The sequence below is a fragment of the Ascaphus truei genome, chromosome 1, assembly GCF_040206685.1.
Source record: "Ascaphus truei isolate aAscTru1 chromosome 1, aAscTru1.hap1, whole genome shotgun sequence".
In the NCBI taxonomy this organism is placed as follows: Eukaryota; Metazoa; Chordata; class Amphibia; order Anura; family Ascaphidae; genus Ascaphus; species Ascaphus truei.
Window position 1 is genome coordinate 372672553 of NC_134483.1, and position 22506 is coordinate 372695058.

Here is a 22506-nt window from a genome sequence, read left to right on the forward strand (position 1 = left end):
ATCTCTAAAATCAGCAAAGATTGATGACCTGGATGGCAGGAACATGGAGAGCACCGCTCCGAGAGAAAAAACAATGGCGAACCAGACAGGAATTGCTGATAAAAAGGTAGGTTTATGCTAAAAAAAGGAATCGCTTGCAACATTGCTGTCACACAAAGAAAGTCCTCTAATGCAGTGGTTCCCAACCCCAGTCCTCAAAGACCAGTAACAGTGCAGGTTTTAAGGATACCCCGGCTTGAGCACAGATGGTTCAGTCACAGTGATTGGGCCACCTGTGCTAATGAGAGGATTGCCTTAAAACCTGCACTGTTAGTGGTCCTTGAGGACTGGAGTTGGGAACCACTGCTCTAATGCATTTCACACATCAAGCACTTTATCAAAGAGTGGCTAGTCTCAATGATGGCTGTATTATTTATGCGTACCTGACCAATCCGTCAGACCTCCCAATACACCTGAGAGCCAATCAGAGCACCACTAGTCGAAGAACCCTCATTACAAACTAGACCTGAGCTCATCCCCAGCATAAATGAAGGATGGCACTTACCCAAGACAAGTTACTATCTCAGGAAGACATCCCTAAAATCATACAGGAAAGGCAAAATATTCACCTTTCAGGTTCAAAAGACAATTATTAAAGAAATCAAAACACTATTGACTACCTTTGGAAAGTTAGACAACACGATTTGCTCAAACCTCTTGAGCAGACAATTTTTAAACTTCAAGATATTCATCTTTCGGCCCGCTTCAGTTTTTACAGGGTTTAAACCTGTTGCCCTGCAGACGTATTTCCTGGTTGGGCCTATTTAAACCCTGTGCTGCCTTTCCACCTTGCTGCTGCAACGGGTTGCTTCCTGTTTGTTGCCGCTTGCCCTGTTTACTTGTTCCTTGCTGAACTTTCCCCCTTGCTATTTGGACCCTTCTCTCTATGCTGTACAGTAGCGGCAACTCTTATTCGAACAAAAACCAGTGGCAATTCCCCAAAAAACCCAGGAAACACCCAGGTACATTCTGAATACATGCCTTAAACTTTCCTTAAACTAGCCCCAGCATTTCTGCATTGATTAATGGCCTATCAGATTAACAGCGGGGGTCCCTGACAGTCCCATTCAAACTGAATTGGACTGCCAGGGATTCCTGCTGTGTTAATCCTATGGGTCGTTAGTCAATGCAGAAATGCCTTAAACGTGCCTCAAACTAGCCCAGAACATACCCAGCACATACCCAGAATGTAACCCGGCTAGTTTACGGCAAATGTTAGAATAAACGTTGCCTCTACTGTATCTCCCGTTAACGACCCGTGCCTGTCTGAAGTCCTGTTTGTCTGCCTGAAACTGTGCCTGCCTTTGACCCCTCCTCACTCTGGAAGCCGCTTTCTACTGGTACAGTTACGTTATTCACGTTTCCACTGCGGCCCCTGGGTGCAGCTTGTCACCTCCGTGTGTGTCATCGGATGTGGCGGGAGTTTGCTCCCTGTTAGCTGCGGTGGTTGGCTATCTGCTCCTGTGTGTCCGTACTGTCACATCCTTGATGGTGAAGGATTTGGGAGTGCTTGTAGACAGTAGGCATAGCAATAGTGCCCAATGTCAGGCAGCAGCTGCAAAGGCAAATAAGATCTTATCTTGCATTAAACAGGGTATAGATGTAAGGGAATCAAGCATAATTATGCAACAGTATAAAGCATTAGTTAGACCACACTTTGAAAATAGAGTACAATGTTTGGCACCACTTCATAAAAATGACATTATGGAACTGGAAAAAGTGCAGAGAAGAGCTACCAAATTAATAAAGGGGATGAAAAATCTGACTTATGAGGAGAGGCTAGCTAAATTACATTGGTTTACATTAGAAAAGAGGCGTCTAAGAGGGGATATAATAACTATAAACAAATATATTAGGGGTCAATTCAAGGAGCTTTCAAAAGAACTACAGCTCAACCCCGTTATAGCGCGATCCGTTAGAACGCGGTCTGAGCATGGTTCCCGAATTTTAAACCTACATTTTGCTGCGCAAGGACCTGTGGACCCCAAGGACCGTGTTGTAATGGGGTTGAGCTGTATTCATCACAAGGGCAGTAAAAAGTACATGGGGTCATCACTTAAGGTTGGAGGAAAGTAGATTTCACCAGCAACAAAGGAAAGGGTTCTTTACAGTAAGGGCAGTTAATGTGGAATTCATTACCCATCATGGATACTGTGATGGCAAATATAATAGATATCTTAAAAAAAGAAAAGTTGAACATCGTTTTAGAAAGGAAAGGGATATAAATAAGTAAACATGGGAAGAATGTTGATCCAGGGAGAAATCCAATTTATTTTTTCCCCTTATGCGACATCACTGGATAATGTTTCACTAGGTTTTTTTATTTGCCTTCCTCTGGATCAAAATACTGTAGATACAAATATAGGATAAGTATCTGTCATCTAAATGAGTTGAACTTTATGGGCTGATGTCTTTTTCAACCTCATCTACTATGTAACTATATGAACACTATAGGTTTTTGGCACAATAAAGGGTCCAAAAGGCTGAAAGAACTTTATAGTAGAGATGGATGTCTAGCACTACCAGTCTAAACATAACACACAAAAGACACGCGCTATACAGTTGTACCCGATTCGCAGTTTAACGATTTCTCCAAAGTGGATTTTTTTCTCCTAACATGCATTTGCATTTGCAGTCTTTTTTGTTTCACCCTTTTTCTAAAAATATATATTGGCTGCAGGGAAAACCCTGGTGTTACAGATCCTGGTCTTTAAAATACTGCATAACAGGAGCAACACTGTTACTTAAGATTATGTAGTTCTTTAATAATTCAAAAGCAGAAGCTGTCTGGACACTGAATCATCAGACATGTACGTTTTCTGCATCTCAAGAGAGTGTGCTGCGCCTGACACTGAGCTTCCAGACTGAAGAAAATTATGTCTTGTTTGTTGCTCACAAGGAACGCTGACCCAAGGTGAACCTAGTTAGTGGAAGATGCATTTTCTCACTGTTGCATACGTTTGTGATTATGTCGAAAAGAACATACATAGAGACCAACATTATTAAAAGAAGATAATTTGCCTTGTGAATGGTTTCCAAAAGACTCAAAACAAAATATTTCGGGGACATCTCAGACACCTACTACAGCCAAAACCATGACGGTCACATTCAGCATTCTGTTTCACTAGAGATCTTAGAAAGGCGTTATTCTTAGATCCAACAGCGTAAAACAAGCTCTTTGCTCCTTCTTTCCCTAACAAAAATAATACAGGTGGCGTGGAAGCTTTAGTATTATAATGAGAGGATGGGTAAGAATATGAATGGGAGAAAGCACTCTGACATTGAACAGTTAAATGTCTCAACCACTATTTCTATATCTAATGTTGGACTGATTTTTTTTATTTTTTGTTAATAGAAATACTAAAACCAATATACATATGAACTATTTCCTTAACTGAGCAAGATTGTCAAAATCTTGTGTAAACAATGTGATTACAATGAAAGGATGTCTGCATGTGTTTGGTGTGATGCACGGGATCAAAGGTCACACCCTTCACATTAAGTACACATCCTATAATGCCCTCACAAATTTGTTATTGGACTGGCAATTTCTTCATGTTGTTGGACGGCAATATTTATTTTTTGGAAACAATTACCTAACCAAGCATGAAACAGAAAAGGGTTGTCTCTTTAAAGAGAAGAAAGCAATCAATGTTCGTCATTCGCTCTTTTGTATTTTCAATTGTTTGTGCAAATAACCAATTCTGATTTTTATACCTTTTTTTTGTGAAAAGGATGGAAATGTAGCAGATGTTTCTTCTGAGAGAATAATGTACTTTGCACTCGTCATGCTACACATTTTAAAGCTGCAATTCAAGCTGTTATTTTTTTTAAAAAGTTTTTTTCATTCAATATGTGCATCAATACAATCTACACACTGACAAGTAATTAACTAGGTTGCTGATTGATCCATTCTCCTGCAATCGATCACTGAAGATTTGGCAGGGGGTTCTCTAAATGCATCTTGGGTAATCTTCTGCTGCACTGACAGCCAAATATATGTGGGGAAGATCATGTGACCAGGCAGGCACTAGATTCAATTGGTTCACTGCTGGAGAGGGCAGAGCTCAAAAAGTTGATGCTGTTTCAGAGGAAGGGGATGTGACTTTGTAAATGGTTGCTATATGAACAAAAATGCTTGATACATTAGAATACATTAAACATTTCTAAAATTGTTTATTTTAATTTTTTTTAAATGCTTCAAGTATGTTCTCATAGTACAGAACTGATTTATTTAAAAAAAAAAATACACATGTATGATATTACTTAAACTGCAGCGTTAAAGGAGCAATTCAAGCAATATCATAAATATGTTTTTTTAAATAAATCAGTTCTGTAGGATTAGGTGAGCGGTGCGCAAACTGGGGGGCGCAGGACAATTTGCAGGGGGGGGCCGCGGGCTTTTACAGAGGCACCGCGCTCTTCCCCCAGGCATTTCATTTCATGCCGGGGGAGGTGTGAGGCCTCCGTAACCTCACATACCTACGGGCAGCCGGGTCTTCAGCGACGCATTGCCATGGCAACAAGGCGGGGTGGGTGGGTCATGTGACGTCACGCGTCACCATGGCAACGCGCGTCAAATGACCCCCAACGTCATTTAAAGCCGTGTCTTCGGGGGAGGGGGGCGCGAACGCTGCGGCTCCCAAGAAGGGGGCCGCAGCTGCAAAAGTTTGCACAGCGCTGGATTAGGAAATACTTTCTGCATTTTTTTTTGTTATATTATTATTCAACTCTTAATGCCATTTTTAATGAGTTTTAATATACTGAGCATACTATGATTTCTATAGCAGGTTTTAGCCACCTCCCCAGCAGTGCAAGATCTTTGTACCACTTTCCTGTTTGTGATAATGTGTTGCCAATATTCCCAGCAGTTTGAGCTGCAAACTGTAACAATAGATAATGTTACCTTAGTAACATAAGGGCATATTATAGCTGCTGAGTTACACTGACTGAAGGACTGATTGAAACTGAAAGGCAGCCATTTAGTGAACCCTGGGAAGCAGGATCTTTGCTGATCGATCATGGGGGAACTAATTGATCGACAGCTTAGGTAATTAATTTTTAATACAGGTAATCAAAGGCTACATATCAAATAAAAAATATGTTTTTGTTTTAATAAGTGCCACTTCGATTGCCACTTTAAATGAAATATCTGGTATCACAAGGTAGGTACAGCTAAACCCCGTTATAACGCGCCTCGTTATACCGCGATTCGGTTATAACGCGGTTTTCCCGTGGCTCCCGTTTTTTTTTAAAAAAAAAAAAAAAAAAAAAAAAAAAATTTTTTTAAAAAAATTTTTTTACATTTTTTTTTTTGCACACTGCACACACTCACTGCACACACACTGCTCATTGCTCACACTGCCACACTGCACACACACTGCACACTGCACACACACTGCTCATTGCTCACTGCCACACTGCACACACACTGCACACTGCACACACACTGCTCATTGCTCACTGCCACACTGCACACACACTGCACACTGCACACACTCACTGCACACACACTGCTCATTGCTCACACTGCCACACTGCACACACACTGCACACTGCACACACACTGCTCATTGCTCACACTGACACACTGCACACACTCACTGCACACACACTGCTCATTGCTCACTGCCACACTGCACACACACTGCACACTGCACACACACTGCTCATTGCTCACACTGACACACTGCACACACACTGACCACACTCACGCACACTCACACACACTTACGCACACTCACGCACACTTACGCACACTTACAGACACTCACACACACTCACACACACACACACACACACACACACACACACTTACACACACTTAGACACTCACACACACTCACACACACTTACACACACTTACACACACTTAGACACTCACAGACACACACTCACACACACTCACACACACTTACACACTCACAGACACTCACACACACTCACACACACTTAGACACTCACAGACACTCACAGACACTCACACACACTCACACACACTCACACACACTCACACACACTTACACACTCACAGACACTCACACACACTCACACACACTTACACACACACTCAGACACTTACCCACACTCACACACCCATATACACACACACACTTTCTCTCCCATATATACATACACACACACTCTCTCACTCTACACAGACGGGCCGCGACCAGCACCACCACCCGCTCCCCCCCCTCCTCCCGCGCAGGCAGCGGGAGCACCGGGGACAGCGGTGGGGAGAAGAAACCCCCCGCTACAACCTCCATGCAGGCAGCATGGTTCTGAGGTAAGCGGCGACCTGAGGGGACATCCCCACTCCCATCTCCTGCCCCGCGGCCTGTCCCGAGGTGACAGGGGGAAGCGGGGACAGGAGAGACATCCCCGCTCCCATCTCCTGCCCCGCGGCCTGTCCCGAGGTGACAGGGGGAAGCGGGGACAGGAGGGACATCCCCGCTCCCATCTCCTGCCCCGCGGCCTGTCCCGAGGTGACAGGGGGAAGCGGGGACAGGAGAGACATCCCCGCTCCCATCTCCTGCCCCGCGGCCTGTCCCGAGGTGACAGGGGGAAGCGGGGACAGGAGGGACATCCCCGCTCCCATCTCCTGCCCCGCGGCCTGTCCCGAGGTGACAGGGGGAAGCGGGGACAGGAGAGACATCCCCGCTCCCATCTCCTGCCCCGCGGCCTGTCCCGAGGTGACAGGGGGAAGCGGGGACAGGAGAGACATCCCCGCTCCCATCTCCTGCCCCGCGGCCTGTCCCGAGGTGACAGGGGGAAGCGGGGACAGGAGAGACATCCCCGCTCCCATCTCCTGCCCCGCGGCCTGTCCCGCGGTGACAGGGGGAAGCGGGGAGCGGAGGGACATGCCCGCTCCCATCTCCTGTCCCGCGGGATGAATATGCGCTAAAGCGCGGCGGCCATTTTTTTTTCTCGCGACCCCGTTAGTAACGCGGTGGTCTCGGGGTGGACCCCGAGACCCGCGTTATAACGGGGTTTAGCTGTATATTGATTTAATTATTTATTTTTACAATTAAAACCTTGTGCTTTTAATATTTATTGTAGTATTTACCAAATTCAGGGGAACGGCAGTAAAATGTTTTTTTTAATTTTTTTTTTAAAAGGTTTCATGTTTTTATTCAAAGGAAATCAATACCTTTCAGTTTCAACAAATCCTTCGGTCAGTGTAACTCAGCAGCTACAATGTGACCTTGTATTACCTATATTATTAAGGTACTGTTGTCTTTTGTTACGGTTTGCAGCTCAGCAGTTTCCTGCTGGGAACATTGCGACACTTTCCTGTGTGTGTGATCATGTGTTGCCAAAGATCTTGCACAGCTGGTGAGGTGTGCTAAAACCAAAGGATGCGCAGTATATTAAAACTCATTCAAAATGTCATGGAGTTTATTTTTATTTTTTAATAATGTAAGTATTATTTAATACTACAGAACTCATAGTTAAAATTTTTTTTTTTAGGATATTGAATGTTTTGCTCCTTTAAATCTTGAAGTAGAATTTTGTTCCGAGCTTAGCAAAATGGCTTAAGTAGAAATAGCAGTATTCTTGTTGGTTCACCAAACGTTTCGGATGTGGAGCAGTTGCTATGTAAGGTTATAAATAATTAGCATACTGTTTTCACAAATGATAGCTATGGCCCAGATTCCTGTCTGTGCTATATCTCTGTAAACTAGAAGGTTATCAAAGTAAAAGTATCTTACACATGGATTTAAAAAAAAAATGTAAAGTTTATTAAGGCTTATTTTGTCATTAGAAAGTTCAGCTGTATGTTATGACATTTCGGATCAGACAAAAAAAGCAAAACGTCATGATGGAATAAAAACAAGTGTCAATATCAGATAACGAGACCTAAAACAAACTACAGTCCAATTTGAGATTAAAAACAACGTGTAAAGAAAGTCGTAAAATAATAATATAAAAACAAACATAATATAATGTATAATTATAACAAGTATCTCCTTACAAAAACTCTTTAAATATAATATACTCAACATGTTAACTGATACCATGTCTGCAACAGTGATTTTGCTTGGCACCTCTTCCACTTTCTCTTTAAAGCTGCAGACCAAGCAATATCCTACAGTATGTGTGTTTTTTTTTTTTAAATAATAATCAGTTCTGTACTTTGAGAAAATACTTGTAACATTTAAAAAAAAAACCCCTCTGAATGACATTTTTAATGTATTATAATATAACAAGCTGTACTGAGTCAATACTTCCCTGCAGCCATTTAGTGAACCCCCGAGCCGAATCTTCGTCGATCGATCACAGGAGAACGGATCGATCTGCAACTTAGCTAATTACTTATCATTGTGTGGATTGTATTAATGCACATATTAAAAAGGGGAGGCGGAAAAAAAAACAGCAGCTACAGCAGTGGACGCTTTACTGTTAGGGGTATAATGTGGAGGTGTGTGTATATATAGATATATATATAGATATATATATATATATATATATATATATATATATATATATATATATATGTGGATTTGCTTGTGTAATACGAGCTTGAGACAAAAGGTGGCACTGAGTGCTCATTTGCATGTCATTTCCCAGAATCCCTTGCTACAGTGGAAGCGCTGTATGCTGGGCGATAATGGGGGAAAGACAGGGTTGCAGACCTGTCTAAGACATGCAAATGAACATACAGTAATATTTACAGTTGCTTTATGCTTTACTGTGGAGGGTTTTTGTCACTTTTTTTATCCACCAGACACGAACATGTAATGAGGGCTGGATAGACCACAGGGGCCAATGTGAGATTGGGTGGATCAAACCAGAGGGAATACCCGTTACATACATATATATACTATACGGTAGAGTTTTCTTGTTGTCTTTTGCACCCACCATAAGTGTGTGTGTGTGTGTGTGTGTGTGTGTGTGTGTGTGTGTGTGTGTGTGTGTGTGTGTGTGTGTGTGTGTGTGTGTGTGTGTGTGTGTGTGTGTGTGTGTGTGTGTGTGTGTGTGTGTGTGTGTGTGTGTGTGTGTGTGTGTGTGTAAAACCCATCCTCATTGCTTCATTTTTGCATAGCCAGTATAACCAACCCACACTGATGAGACCCATTAAGGTCGAAACGGCTGTCTGTGGGTGGGTTTACTGGCTATGCATCTTAACCCTGGCTGTGCTCAAAGCTGTGACCATGCAACAAGCTTAAGCCTATAGGGAACCATGTTAAAATGGTTTTGAAGCAAAAGGTGGCATTGTGTGCTCATTTGCATGTCATTTCCCAGAATCCCTTGCTGCAGTGGAAGCGCTGTATGCTGGGCGATAATGGGGGAAAGACAGGGTTGCAGACCTGTCTAAGACATGCAAATGAACATACAGTAATATTTACAGTTGCTTTATGCTTTACTGTGGAGGGTTTTTGTCACTTTTTTTACCCACCATAACCTTAATAATTGTGGTGAATACCTAGTCTAGTCTCAAACCTGCTTAGCCATTACAACCAACCTCACACTGATAATACCCATCATGGTTGAAACATGTCTGTGAGTGGGTTTAATGGCTTTGCATCTGATCCCAGCCTCTGTCTAAAAGCTGTCTTTAAAACAGCATGCAGTGGCTTCAGGATTTGCTTGTGTAATACGAGCTTGAGACAAAAAGTGGCACTGTGTGCTCATTTGCATGTCATTTCCCAGAATCCCTTGCTGCAGTGGAAGCGCTGTATGCTGGGCGATAATGGAGAAAGACAGGGTTGCAGACTTGTCTGAGACATGCAAATGAACATACAGTAATATTTACAGTTGCTTTATGCTTTACTGTGGAGGGTTTTTGTCACTTTTTTTACCCACCATAACCTTAATAATTTATATATATATATATATATATATGTAACGGGTATTCCCTGTGAATACAGATGCTACTACCTGCTGTGTAACCTGTGTGGCTCCCTTGGGGAGCCTGGGGTACATACATATAACAATCTCGTGGTGCAACGCCTCCACCTGGGAGGGATCCCAACGGAGTGGGAGGAGGACCTCACAGGAAACAATCACAGTAAACACACAGTTGTAAAACAGGACAGGCTTTACTGCATATGTGCGCATAACTTATACTCTACTATACATAACATTCAACGTTGCATTTGGGTAAGGTATAACATACACCCCGCTCCCACCACCGTGTATCCCCACACCGTGTCCAATCGCACTATACAAGGCCCTTGGCCACTCTCCACGTAAGTGTCCCCAAGTGATACCCCACCCTTTAGGCGTGCTTCTTGCGTTGCTGTACAGTGTTGGTGCACTTGAAGAATGATACCTGCCCGGGGCTCCCACCCCGGGTTCCGCAGACTACAACAGGGATTCAGCCCGATCCGACGTCGTCCTCCGCACCGCGTTGGGTGAATTCCGGCATGAATAATATCACCTTAGTCTATGTCTTTGGTGGCGTTCTGAGCCCAGAACCCACCTCGCAGGGCTGCACGGCTTCAGCGCTGTGTCCCTGTCTATGCAAACAGCTAATGGGGCAGTGTCCCTATCTAGGGCCTGTCCCTATAGCACAACAAGCTACACAGTGGCTCAGGACCTAACTGGGACATAGGGGGCTGCTGGCCTAATGCAGTGGGTCACTGACCCCTGCACTCACCTCCAACCCCTAGCTTGTCCTGGTCCTGACTAACGTGCTCCAAAACCCCGCGAAATGTATCTATCCCTGAGCAGGGAGATACTACAGCCCTATTGGCTCCCTGGCGTCATGTGGGGTCCCCTAAGGCTCATGGGATCTGTAGTCCCTGCTTAGAGCCCTTGCTTTATTGGTGGCGTTCTCGCGCGCTTGTACTGCACATGCGCGAGCTAACCAGAGCCTCTCGTCACCTCGGCAGTCTGCGCATGCGTAACGCAACTGGCAATGGCGGCGCCCTGCACCGAGAGCCGCCGGGAGCTCAGCAACGCGACCCCAGCAACGGGCCGCGTGCGTCCCCGGCAACCGGCCGAATTCCAAGGCTGCTGTGAGTACCCGGAGGGGGGTGCGCACGGAAAGGGAGACATGGCTACATCCTCCCCCTGGTAAAAACTCCAACGTCCTCGCTTGGGACACAACTCAACCATGTACAGAAATTATATAATAAAAATGCAGTTCAAAATATAACTTAGCACATTTACATTGACTTTATACGATGTTGCACAATTCTGTGAGCATCACAATCACAGATTGGATTTTGCTCCGAGACCACTGCTGAGCCTCATAAAAGGGTTCCCCAATTTGATCATAGGTTACCCGATTTGGAGGGTACCTGACTCTTTGGCCCCTACGGAGCTGTTTTTCAGCAACTCCCTCTAGGGAGTAATAAGTTCAGTCCTGAGGCTCAGCCTCTTCCCTTGAGGGGAGAAATGTCTCTGAACAGTCTCTGTTCGGCACAAAGCACGGGCTCTGTGGATCCAAAGGCTGGCCTGTTGGTGCCATGTGGAAAGTAGCTGAAGCGCTCAAATGCAGGTGTACTGAGCAAAAATAAGTCAAACCACTAAACCAGGGTACTAATAAATAACATAGTACTTAATGTGTAATAGTATGGGTACTATCCTCCTGAAGACAGGTGGTAGATGGTACAAGCCCACTCACCCTCAGTCTCATCGGCAGGTTCCCCTGAAAATAAGCAATACTCACATCCTGGTGGTAGGTAGGCAGGCTGTGGAGCTACAAATATGCAATACAGGAAAAGGAGACCAAAAGCGCACCAGCACAAACGGAGCAGGAAGGACCCAAAACAGAAAATAATTAAAAGGGCACTTTAATGTGACAAAAGACCCATCCAACACGTTTCGAACGTCACAGCATTCTTTTTCAAGGTGGCCTGTTGGTGCCACCTTAGTAGGCGTTGGCCTACGGGGCCCTTTACCCGTAGCTCCTCTGGGAGATGCCCCTTCTGTGGAATAGTCCCTTTGAGAGGGTCCTTCCATAGGGTCTTCAGGAATTTCAGAGTGGGTTTCGTTATTTACTGTCTCTTGACCCATCTCTGATAAGGCGGACTCACCGTTGAGCGGTGTGGCCAGTATTTCTGCTTCTTCGTCTCCCACTTGGGGAATGGGGAGAAGGTGATTTCGATGCCAAACCTTTACCCGACCATCAGTGTCTTTGATGCGATAGACCGGGAGGCCGGGCATCTGTGACTCTACCTCATATACGCCGTCTCTCAATCGGTCCGTCAGTTTATGTTTTCCGGGGACTTCCAGATTACGAAGCAACACAGCGTCCCCAGGACGTAGCTCCCGATACTTGACTTTATTGTCATATCGTCTCTTATTGCCAGCATTCAGTTTAGCTGTAGACTTCTCAGCCTGTTGGTAAGCTTGCTGCAAACTGTCCTTTAGCCTTTGCACATACTTGAAATGGGTAGCATTGTGTATCCCATCCGTTGATACTTGAAGACGCACATCTACTGGGAGTCTTGCCTCCCGCACAAACATGAGGAAGTATGGGGAGAACCCAGTGGACTCATGGCGAGTACAGTTGTACGCGTGTACCAAAGCTTCTACGTGTCGACTCCATTCCGTTTTCTGCGCACCCTTCAGGGTTCCGAGCATGTTTAGCAAGGTCCTGTTGAATCGTTCAGGCAAAGCGTCTCCTTCGGGGTGGTACGGAGTCGTCCGGGATTTGGCGATGTTCAGCATTTTGAGTAATTCTCGGATCAGAGTGCTCTCAAAATCTCGCCCTTTGTCGGAGTGAAGTCGGTTTGGAAGACCGTAGTGAACGAAGAACTTCTCCCATAGTATTTTTGTGACTGTGATGGCCTTCTGGTCTTTTGTGAGGAAGGCCTGAGCATACCGGGTGTAATGGTCCGTAATGACCAGCACGTTACAGATTCCTCGGTTAACGGGTTCAATACACAAAAAGTCCATACACACCAGGTCCATTGGACCAGAACTCTTGAGATGGGCCATGGGTGCTGCTCTGGTAGGCAAAGTCTTGCGTTGAACGTACCGGGAACAACGGCGGCAGTGTTGATCCACCGCTTCCCGCATCTTAGGCCAGAAGAAGCGGTCTCGGACTAACCCAAAAGTCTTCTCTACACATTGCTCGCATCCCAGGCCCGGGGATCTCTTCCCATTCATCATCATCGGGGGTAGCACTTAATCCTGGTCGTCGTGATAGAGCGTCAGCTCCAATGTTCAAAGGCCCAGACTTGTACTTCAGAGAGAATCTGTAGTTACATAGGGTTGCCAGCCATCAGTGTCCTGCTGCATCCAACTTGGCGGAAGTATTGATGTACGTGCGGGGATTGTTATCCGTCCTTACCTCAAACGTAACACCATAGAGGTAATCATGAAGTTTCTCTGTAATCGCCCATTTGAGAGCCAGGAACTCTAGCTTGTGAACAGGGTATTTCTGTTCACTGGGTGTCAGACTGCGGCTGATGTAGGCTACAGGCCGAAGACCCTCTGGGTGCTTCTGATGTAAGACAGCGCCCAGTCCATTGAGACTGGCATCCACATGCAGAACGTATGGTTGTTCTGGATCGGCATACGCAAGCACTGGTGCTTCAGTCAGGCTTTTCTTCAAGTTCAGGAAGGCCCGCTCACACTCGGACGTCCACTTATCACCAAACGGTTGACGGGCCGACGTGGCCTTCCTTCCGGTATCTTCAGGGTATATCTTCAACAGATTGTTCAGGGGTTTAGCTCGACTAGAGTACCCTTCCACGAAGCGACGGTAATACCCACAGAAACCCAGGAATGATCGCAGTTCCGTGACATTCTCGGGACGCGGCCAGTTCACTACCGCTTATACTTTGGCTGGATCGGTAGCAATTCCATGAGCAGACACGATGTGTCCCACGTATGTCACCGAGGTGTGACAAAACCGACACTTGTCGAGGGATAACTTCAATCCTTCTTTTCCAAGACGGTCTATCACCTTCAGCAGCCTCTTTTCATGCTCTTCCAGGGTCTTCCCGAAGACAATGATGTCATCCAGGTAGACAAGACACTCCCGAGGGTTCATGTCCCCGATTGTTTTCTCCATCAGTCGCTGGAAGGTAGCAGGAGCTCCACATATACCTTGGGGCATACGCGTAAATTAATAGAAGCCAAGGGGGCAGACGAAAGCTGTCTTTTCCTGGTCCTCTTCACTCATAGGTACCTGGTAGTACCCAGATCGTAAATCGAGCACACTGAACCATTGGCTCCCGGTTAGAGCATTCAGGATTTCTTCAATGCGAGGGAGGTTGTATTGATCGGGTACCGTACGATTATTCAGAGTTCGATAATCGACGCACAATCTTACAGATCCATTCTTCTTCCTCACAACCACTATGGGTGATGCATAAGGACTCCGAGACTCCGTCAATATCCCAGCGGTCTCCATTTCCTTCAGGACATTCCTTACATCGTCCACATCCCTGGGGGCGATGCGACGAGAGCGTTCACGGAACGGAGTGGCGTCACTCAACCTAATGGTGTGTTGGGCGCTGCGACTGCGGCCCACATCCATCTCGCTGGTGGAAAATACTGTCCTTCTTTCATTCAGCTTGGTCGTATGTCGATCCTTCCACTCAGTTGGCAGTGTCTAGTCTCCGAAGTTGAAGTCCAGATCGACTAACTGCTCACCCACTGCAGCAGCGTTCACCTGGGGCATTGTTTATACCGGGCTGACGGGGTAGATGCTGCCCAAACTTTGTCCTACATCAATGTCCATCGGGAATGGAGAGATATTTTGAACATACATGTAGGTTCGTAGAGTAATTTTGGTCGTCCACTCTCTTACTTCGGGTATTACCCTATACCCTCTCTGGGTCTCATCCTCAGGAGTACTCTCCAGAGAGAACAGATGATCGGTCTCATCTCGATCGGGATAACAGCACCAGACGGCCATGCGTTGCACTCCCCCTGGTAAAATGGTCGTCAGGCCACATTGACGATAGTAGAGGTCCCCGTGACGCTCTAAGGCATATACTCTGTTGCACTCCTCTCTCAGTACAGGGTGAAGGAATGGATTGGCCATTGGCAATTCATTGGTCTCTTTCAGGTAGGCTCTGATTACGGCTAGCACTATATCCATATTTGTTCCCAAGATGACCGGGTACTGACACTGTCCTTGAGGCTTCGGGCATACCATTGCCTCCACATGCATGGGATGTTTCTTACCGATATTCAATTGAAGTATCTCCCGTTGAATTCTCACAATCCCATCGATGGGGTAATCTTCATTGCTCAACCCCCTCACCTTCATATGTTCCGCCGACCGCAGGGGACAGTGTTTAAGGTGTTGGTCGTAGAATGGTCGGTAGATTATGGTCACTTGGGACCAGGTGTCCAGTAAAGCAGAGGCATAGACTCCTTCTACTACCACACGCACGATGGCAGAGGGGCCTACCTGACAGTAACCATCCCCGGCCGGAATTCCATCGTCTGGGCTTAGGTCAGTAGGAGCTTCGGGAGGCGCAGGGGTGGCCTCGGATGTCTTGGCTTCTGTGGTCTGTATCCGACAGATCATGGACCTAGCCGAGCTTCCTTTACTGGGCGTTTTCTTTTCTTGGGTGCCCCCATCCGGGCACTCTCTGGAGAAATGGCCTTTCTGTCCACAACCATAGCAGACGATATCTTTAGGATCTAGTCGTCTTGGGTAAGTGGGGGAGGATCTCCCCGAAGTCCCGCCTTTCGTCGAGGGTGACTTGGTGACTCCTCTTCCTCTTTGACAGGTTTCTTGATCCGGCGAGCGGAGGCTCCCGGGATGTCACTCGCAGGGGGCTCTTTGACCTTGGTGCCTGTGTGCAGCTTGGTATAGGCTTCATGCCCTTTGACGATCCCCAAAATGTCCATGAAGGTAGGAGGAGGCCCATCCATTAGTGAGCACCTGATCATGATCACTATGTGATGCGTGGGAATGGCCCCTCGGAGGTACTGCTTGCGCCGGTATTCGTCCATGTCTGAGGCTAGGATGAGGCCGCAAGTTCGCAATTTACACAGGACAAGCTGGATTCGTTGAAGGAAATCTGACAGGTCTTCCTTATCCTTCTGTCGGAGACCGTAATATTTGAACCACAGCTCACTCTCCTCTTCATCTTTGCCATAGATCTGGACCAACAAGTCTACCATCTGATGAGCAGAGAGATCAGGGTCTTGGTCGCGTTGTGCATCGACCATGGTGGCTGCTGGGGGTCGGAGGCTTTCCAGGATTCTCTGACGTCTGACCGTTTCAGAGCAGGGCCATTCATCGATCACCTTGAGGGTGTGTTCCTTCCAAGACTCGATGATTTCCTCGCCTGCGGGGACAGGAACCATTCCTGAAAACGCCTTCTACTTCCTGTAATTTTGGGCTTGGGCGGACGTAGTTATCGCTTCCACAAGCTGCGGGAATGTCACTCCTAGCATGGAGCCGCCACTGTCTGAGGAACTTGCGCTCCCCGCTCCCTGACTGTTAGAGGTTGGGGTGAAGCTGTTCACTAACCGGTTAGCGACCGGTGATGTTGGCAAGCTACCGGCCCAGCTGGTGGCCCCTTGCCTAGCATCAGAAGAGAAGGTCACTCGGGGTAGAGATATGTCTGATCTGATGGGTGTACTGGCGGCCATATCTTTGTCTTCCCAACCCGCATGTCTGGTAAGGGAAGATACGTGACTGGAAACGGTTCCAGGGTAAATTAGAGGGCACCCTTGCGGTAAAGTCTCTGGTAGATACACTACTCGTGGGCCTCTATCAGGGGGTATAGCTTGTTCGGTGGCCAGCAATAGGGTGTTCTCTTGCCGGTCATGGTTGTACTGCACCGACACACTTTATTCGAGCAAATACCCGGTATGTACCTGGCAGATACCTGGAATGCGCCGCTCCTCACCTCTGACAAGCCCCCTTGCATTTGCCTTCCCAGCCTGGGTTCATGCCTGGCTGATGGGCGGCTGATCTGTTAAATGATAATGATTAGGATTTAATAGGCTGCAATGCTTCGCGTGTCTACCAGATGGCATAAATTCATGAATTGTAATGCAGTATATATATATGTACTGTGCAGTATTGCAGCCAGCGGGAATAAAATGCTTCAATCCCTGCTGGAAAATAACTCAATGCACTCGGGCAGAAAACAGTCACAAACCTCAATACACCCGGGTATACCTGAATTCGTGGGACTAGCCGAGCTCGAATAAAGTGTGTCGCCAGTGTAGTGCTTGCTGATGAGGCGGGCGCCCGCCAGACCAGGTAATGTCCTTACTGCGCTGCAGACGGTAAACATGGAAACATCGGCAGGTACCCCATCTACGGCGACTACGTGTCGCAGGAGCTCTCCTAGCTTTTCGGCCCAGTCCGCCACTTGTTGGGGCGTGAGCGCAGACATGTTGACTGATAGGATACTACGTGAACTACTGAGTAGGGCACCCCAGGGCTGAATCTCAGCAGCGCCTCCAAATGTAACGGGTATTCCATGTGAATACAGACGCTACTACCTGCTGTGTAACCTGTGTGGCTCTCAGGAGCCTAAGCCTCCGCTTGGGGAGCCTGGGGTACATACATATAACAATCTCGTGGTCCAACGCCTCCACCTGGGAGGGATCCCAACGGAGTGGGAGGAGGCTCTCACAGGAAACAATCACGGTAAACACACAGTTGTAAAACAGGACAGGCTTTACTGCATATGTGCGCATAACTTATACTCTACTATACATAACATTCAACGTTGCATTTGGGTAAGGTATAACATACACCCCGCTCCCACCACCGTGTATCCCCACACCGTGTCCAATCGCACTATACAAGGCCCTTGGCCACTCTCCACGTAAGTGTCCCCAAGTGATACCCCCACCCTTTAGGCGTGCTTCTTGCGTTGCTGTACAGTGTTGGTGCACTTGAAGAATGATACCTGCCCGGGGCTCCCACCCCGGGTTCCCGCAGACTACGGCAGGGATTCAGCCCGATCCGACGTCGTCCTCCGCACCGCGTTGGGTGAATTCCGGCATGAATAATATCACCTTAGTCTGTGTCTTTGGTGGCGTTCTGAGCCCAGAACCCACCTCGCAGGGCTGCACGGCTTCAGCGCTGTGTCCCTGACTATGCAAACAGCTAATGGGGCAGTGTCCCTATCTAGGGCTTGTCCCTATAGCACAACAAGCTACACAGTGGCTCAGGACCTAACTGGGACCTAGGGGGCTGCTGGCCTAATGCAGTGGGTCACTGACCCCTGCACTCACCTCCCACCCGTAGCTTGTCCTGGTCCTGACTAACGTGCTCTAAAACCCCGCAAAATGTATCTATCCCTGAGCAGGGAGATACTACAGCCCTATTGGCTCCCTGGCGTCACGTGGCGTCCCCTAAGGCTCATGGGATCTGTAGTCCCTGCTTAGAGCCCTTGCTTCATTGATGGCGTTCTCGCGCGCTTGTACTGCGCATGCGCGAGCTAACCAGAGCCTCTCGTCACCTCGGCAGTCTGCGCATGCGCAACGCAACTGGCAATAGCGGTGCCCTGCACCGAGAGCCGCTGGGAGCTCCGCAACGCGACCCCAGCAACGGGCCGCGCGCGTCCCCAGCAACCAGCCGCATTCCAAGGAGGAGCGGCTGCTGTGAGTACCCGGAGGGGGGTGCGCACGGAAGGGGAGACCTGGCTACATCTATATCTATATATATATCTATATATATATATATATATATTCCACAAGCCAATCCTCAAGCCAATGCATGCTGTTTTAAACACAGCTTTTAAACAGAGGCTGGGATGAGATGCAAAGCCATTAGACCTACTCACATACATGTTTCAACCTTGATGGGTATCATCAGTGTGAGGCTGGTCTTAATGGCTAGCAGGTTTGAGACTAGACTAGGTAATCACCACTGTCATTAAGGTTATGGTGGGTAAAAAAAGTGACAAAAACCCTCCACAGTAAAGCATAAAGCAACTGTGCTTGAGACAAAAGGTGGCACTGAGTGCTCATTTGCATGTCATTTCCCAGAATCCCTTGCTGCAGTGGAAGCGCTGTATGCTGGGTGACAATGGGGAAAGACAGGGTTGCAGACCTGTCTAAGACATGCAAATGAATATACAGTAATATTTACAGTTGCTTTATGCTTTACTGTGGAGGGTTTTTGTCACTTTTTTTACCCACCATAACATTAATGACAGTGGTGATTACCTAGTCTAGTCTCAAACCTGCTAGCCATTAAGACCAGCCTCACACTGATGATACCCATCAAGGTTGAAACATGTATGTGAGTAGGTCTAATGGCTTTGCATCTCATCCCAGCCTCTGTTTAAAAGCTGTGTTTAAAACAGCATGCATTGGCTTGAGGATTGGCTTGTGTAATACGAGCTTGAGACAAAAGGTGGCACTGAGTGCTCATTTGCATGTCATTTCCCAGAATCCCTTGCTGCAGTGGAAGCGCTGTATGCTGGGTGACAATGGGGAAAGACAGGGTTGCAGACCTGTCTAAGACATGCAAATGAATATACAGTAATATTTACAGTTGCTATATATATCTATATATATATAGATATATATATAAAATCAAAAATGAATAGACGATACCGTTCTATGGCTAACAAAATGCTTTTATTTGTGCGAGCTTTCGAGATACACTGATCTCTTCTTCCGGCGGTGTTACAATGGATAAAGCAAGAAAAGTTTAACTTAAAAACAGTGCATCCTGGAATGTATCTGTGACTGAAACCTATCCCTCCCCCCAATGCTGTATGCGATTTATGACTTGAGGTGTTAAATGGTCCCTGAATGTTAGTGATATGAGAGTGTGTGGGTATGTATGCAAATATAAATTCATAAAGCGCCCACAGTGTATACAGTTCTTTACAAAAGGTGTGTGGGGAGTGGGAGTGTATACCAATGGTGTGGGTAGGTGTAGAAATGTAAGAGGGTGTAGCAATACAATAAGTGTGTGTGGATACTAGGTGGTCCCTATTGGTATATAGGGATGGAATTACATTGTGTATTAGTATGTGTAAGAGACAGCTGTGTGTGCATTCATATAGCGCAGTATGTATTGACATGGCCTTTAGCACTCATGGGAAGAGATTTCTCGTGTTAGTAGTGACCCCTGGAGCTGCGATCTCGGTTTAGGCCACTGCTAAGTGTCCCAAACAGTTGCATAAATTTGTATTCATGCAACCGTCTCTCTTTCGGTGTTCTGAGATTACCTTTGAGTATGGCCACCATGAGATCGTTCATTTTATGGCCAGAGTCAGAGAAATGTTCACCGACAGGACTGTCTTTCGTTCCGCATCTCTCACCTATGTAGTAGCAGCCCCCTGGGCACTTCATGCACATGATGAGGTACACAACATTGCTGGAGGAACAGGTGAACCTTCCTCTGATTTTGTAGGACAAAATTGTAAGGGGTAAGTGGCCCCAATTAACCAGTGCTACAGAGCATATGTGACCCACAGTAATTGTAAAGTAAATGTTTTTAACTGCGTTTTAAACCGGATCACTTGGTGTGGTATTGCATGCTTGAGGCTATATGCATTAAACCCCTAGATGGCACAAGGTATAACAGAGGTGTGCAGAGTTGTAAGTAGGGAGTGTTTGGACCCCCCCTTGACCTCTGCAATTTCCCTGAATTGAATAATCTTGTATGCCTGGGGTGGCTCTCATTTAAGCAGCAGGTTTACTCACATGCGGTGTGAACGCCGGTTCTGTGTGCTCCATGGCTGACAAGGGATGCAGAAAAAGTGTACCTGTTCCGGTTTGGAAGGGGTGTTTCAGCGGGCACCACGAGGCAGGAAAAAACGTAGCAACTGCTGGACTGTGCTGTGAAATGTCCTTTATTAAAGCATAGTTAAAAAGAGGGGGGAAAAAGGATGCCCCTGCACCTCTAACGCGTTTCACCCATTGGGTGAAACGCGTTAGAGGTGCAGGGGCATCCTTTTTCCCCCCTCTTTTTAACTATGCTTTAATAAAGGACATTTCACAGCACAGTCCAGCAGTTGCTACGTTTTTTCCTGCCTCGTGGTGCCCGCTGAAACACCCCTTCCAAACCGGAACAGGTACACTTTTTCCTCTGATTTTGTACTCCAGATTCCGGCGTGGTATTTGTATTGTGTCAGCGGTGTGTGTGTGTATGTATGTATGTATGTATGTATGTATATATACAGGCATACCCCGCATTAACGTACGCAATGGGACCGGAGCATGTATGTAAAGCGAAAATGTACTTAAAGTGAAGCACTACCTTTTCCCGACTTATTGATGCATGTACCTTACTGCAATCATCATATACGTGCATAACTGATGTAAATAACGCATGTGTAAAAGGCTCTATACTCTCCCTGCTTGCACACAGCTTCGGTACAGGTAGGGAGCCGGTATTGCTTTTCAGGACGTGCTGACAGGCGCATGCGTGAGCTGCCATTTGCCTATTGAGCGAGATGTACTTACTCGCGAGTGTACTTAAAGTGAGTGTCCTTAAACCGGGGTATGCCTGTACAGTGTTTGACAAACCTATGCATTTGCACGCCCCGGGCGAGTGGATTTAACATCGTGGAGAGCTCCTATTGGACCAAGCAGCACACGTGTGGTACTAAGTGGCGAGAAGATTTTTTTGTTCGGCGAGTAGATTTTTTGGTGATTTGTCGACCACTATATATATATATATATATATACACAGTGATTGACAAATCACCAAAAAATCTACTCGCCACACAAAAAAATCTACTCGCCACCTAGTACCAAACGTGTGCTGCTTGGGCCAATAGGAGCTCTCCACGATGTTAAATCCACTCGCCCGGGGCGTGCAAATGCATAGGTTTGTCAAACACTGTATATATATATATATATATATATATATATATATATATATATATATATATATATATATATATATATATATATATATATATATGAGACGGGGCAGGGGCTAAACAAGAGAATGAACCTGCATCGCCACAGCATCACACGCGGAACGACAGTCCTGTCGGCGAACATTTATCTGACTCTGGCCATAAGATGAACGATCTGAGGGTTGCCATACTCAAAGGTAATCTTAAAACACCGAAAGAGAGACGGTTGCATGAATACAAATTTATGCAACTGTTGGGGACACTTAGCGGTGGCCTTAACAGAGATCGAAATTTTATGAGTCATTACTGACACAAGTGAACTCTCTTCCCACGAGCGCTAAAGGCCATGTCTGTACATACTGTGCTATATGTATGCACACACAGCTGTCTCTTACACATACAAATACTCCTTGTTTTTCCATCCCTATACACCAATAGGGACCCCATAGTATCTACACACACTTTTAGTTATGCTACAATCTCTCACATTTCCACACCTACCCACACCATTTATATTAACTCCCACTCCACACACACCTTTTGTATAGCACTGTATACACTGTGGGCTCTCCATTCATTTATATTCACACAGATACACACACACACACACACACACACACACTCTTTCATCACTAACTTTCAGGAACCATTTAACACCTCTAGCCACAAATCCCATCCACACCGGGGGAAGGACGAGCACAGATAACATTCCAAGAGACACTGTTGTTAAGTATACCCTTTGCTT

At 46.4% G+C, this 22506-nt stretch overlaps 1 protein-coding gene across 6 annotated transcripts in view; it reads right to left on the bottom strand.

Moving 5' to 3' along the window:
• Positions 1-22506, bottom strand: part of STOX2 (storkhead box 2) — a 264051-nt gene that overhangs the window by 25133 nt on the left and 216412 nt on the right. The gene's annotated exons all lie outside the window — the stretch shown is intronic.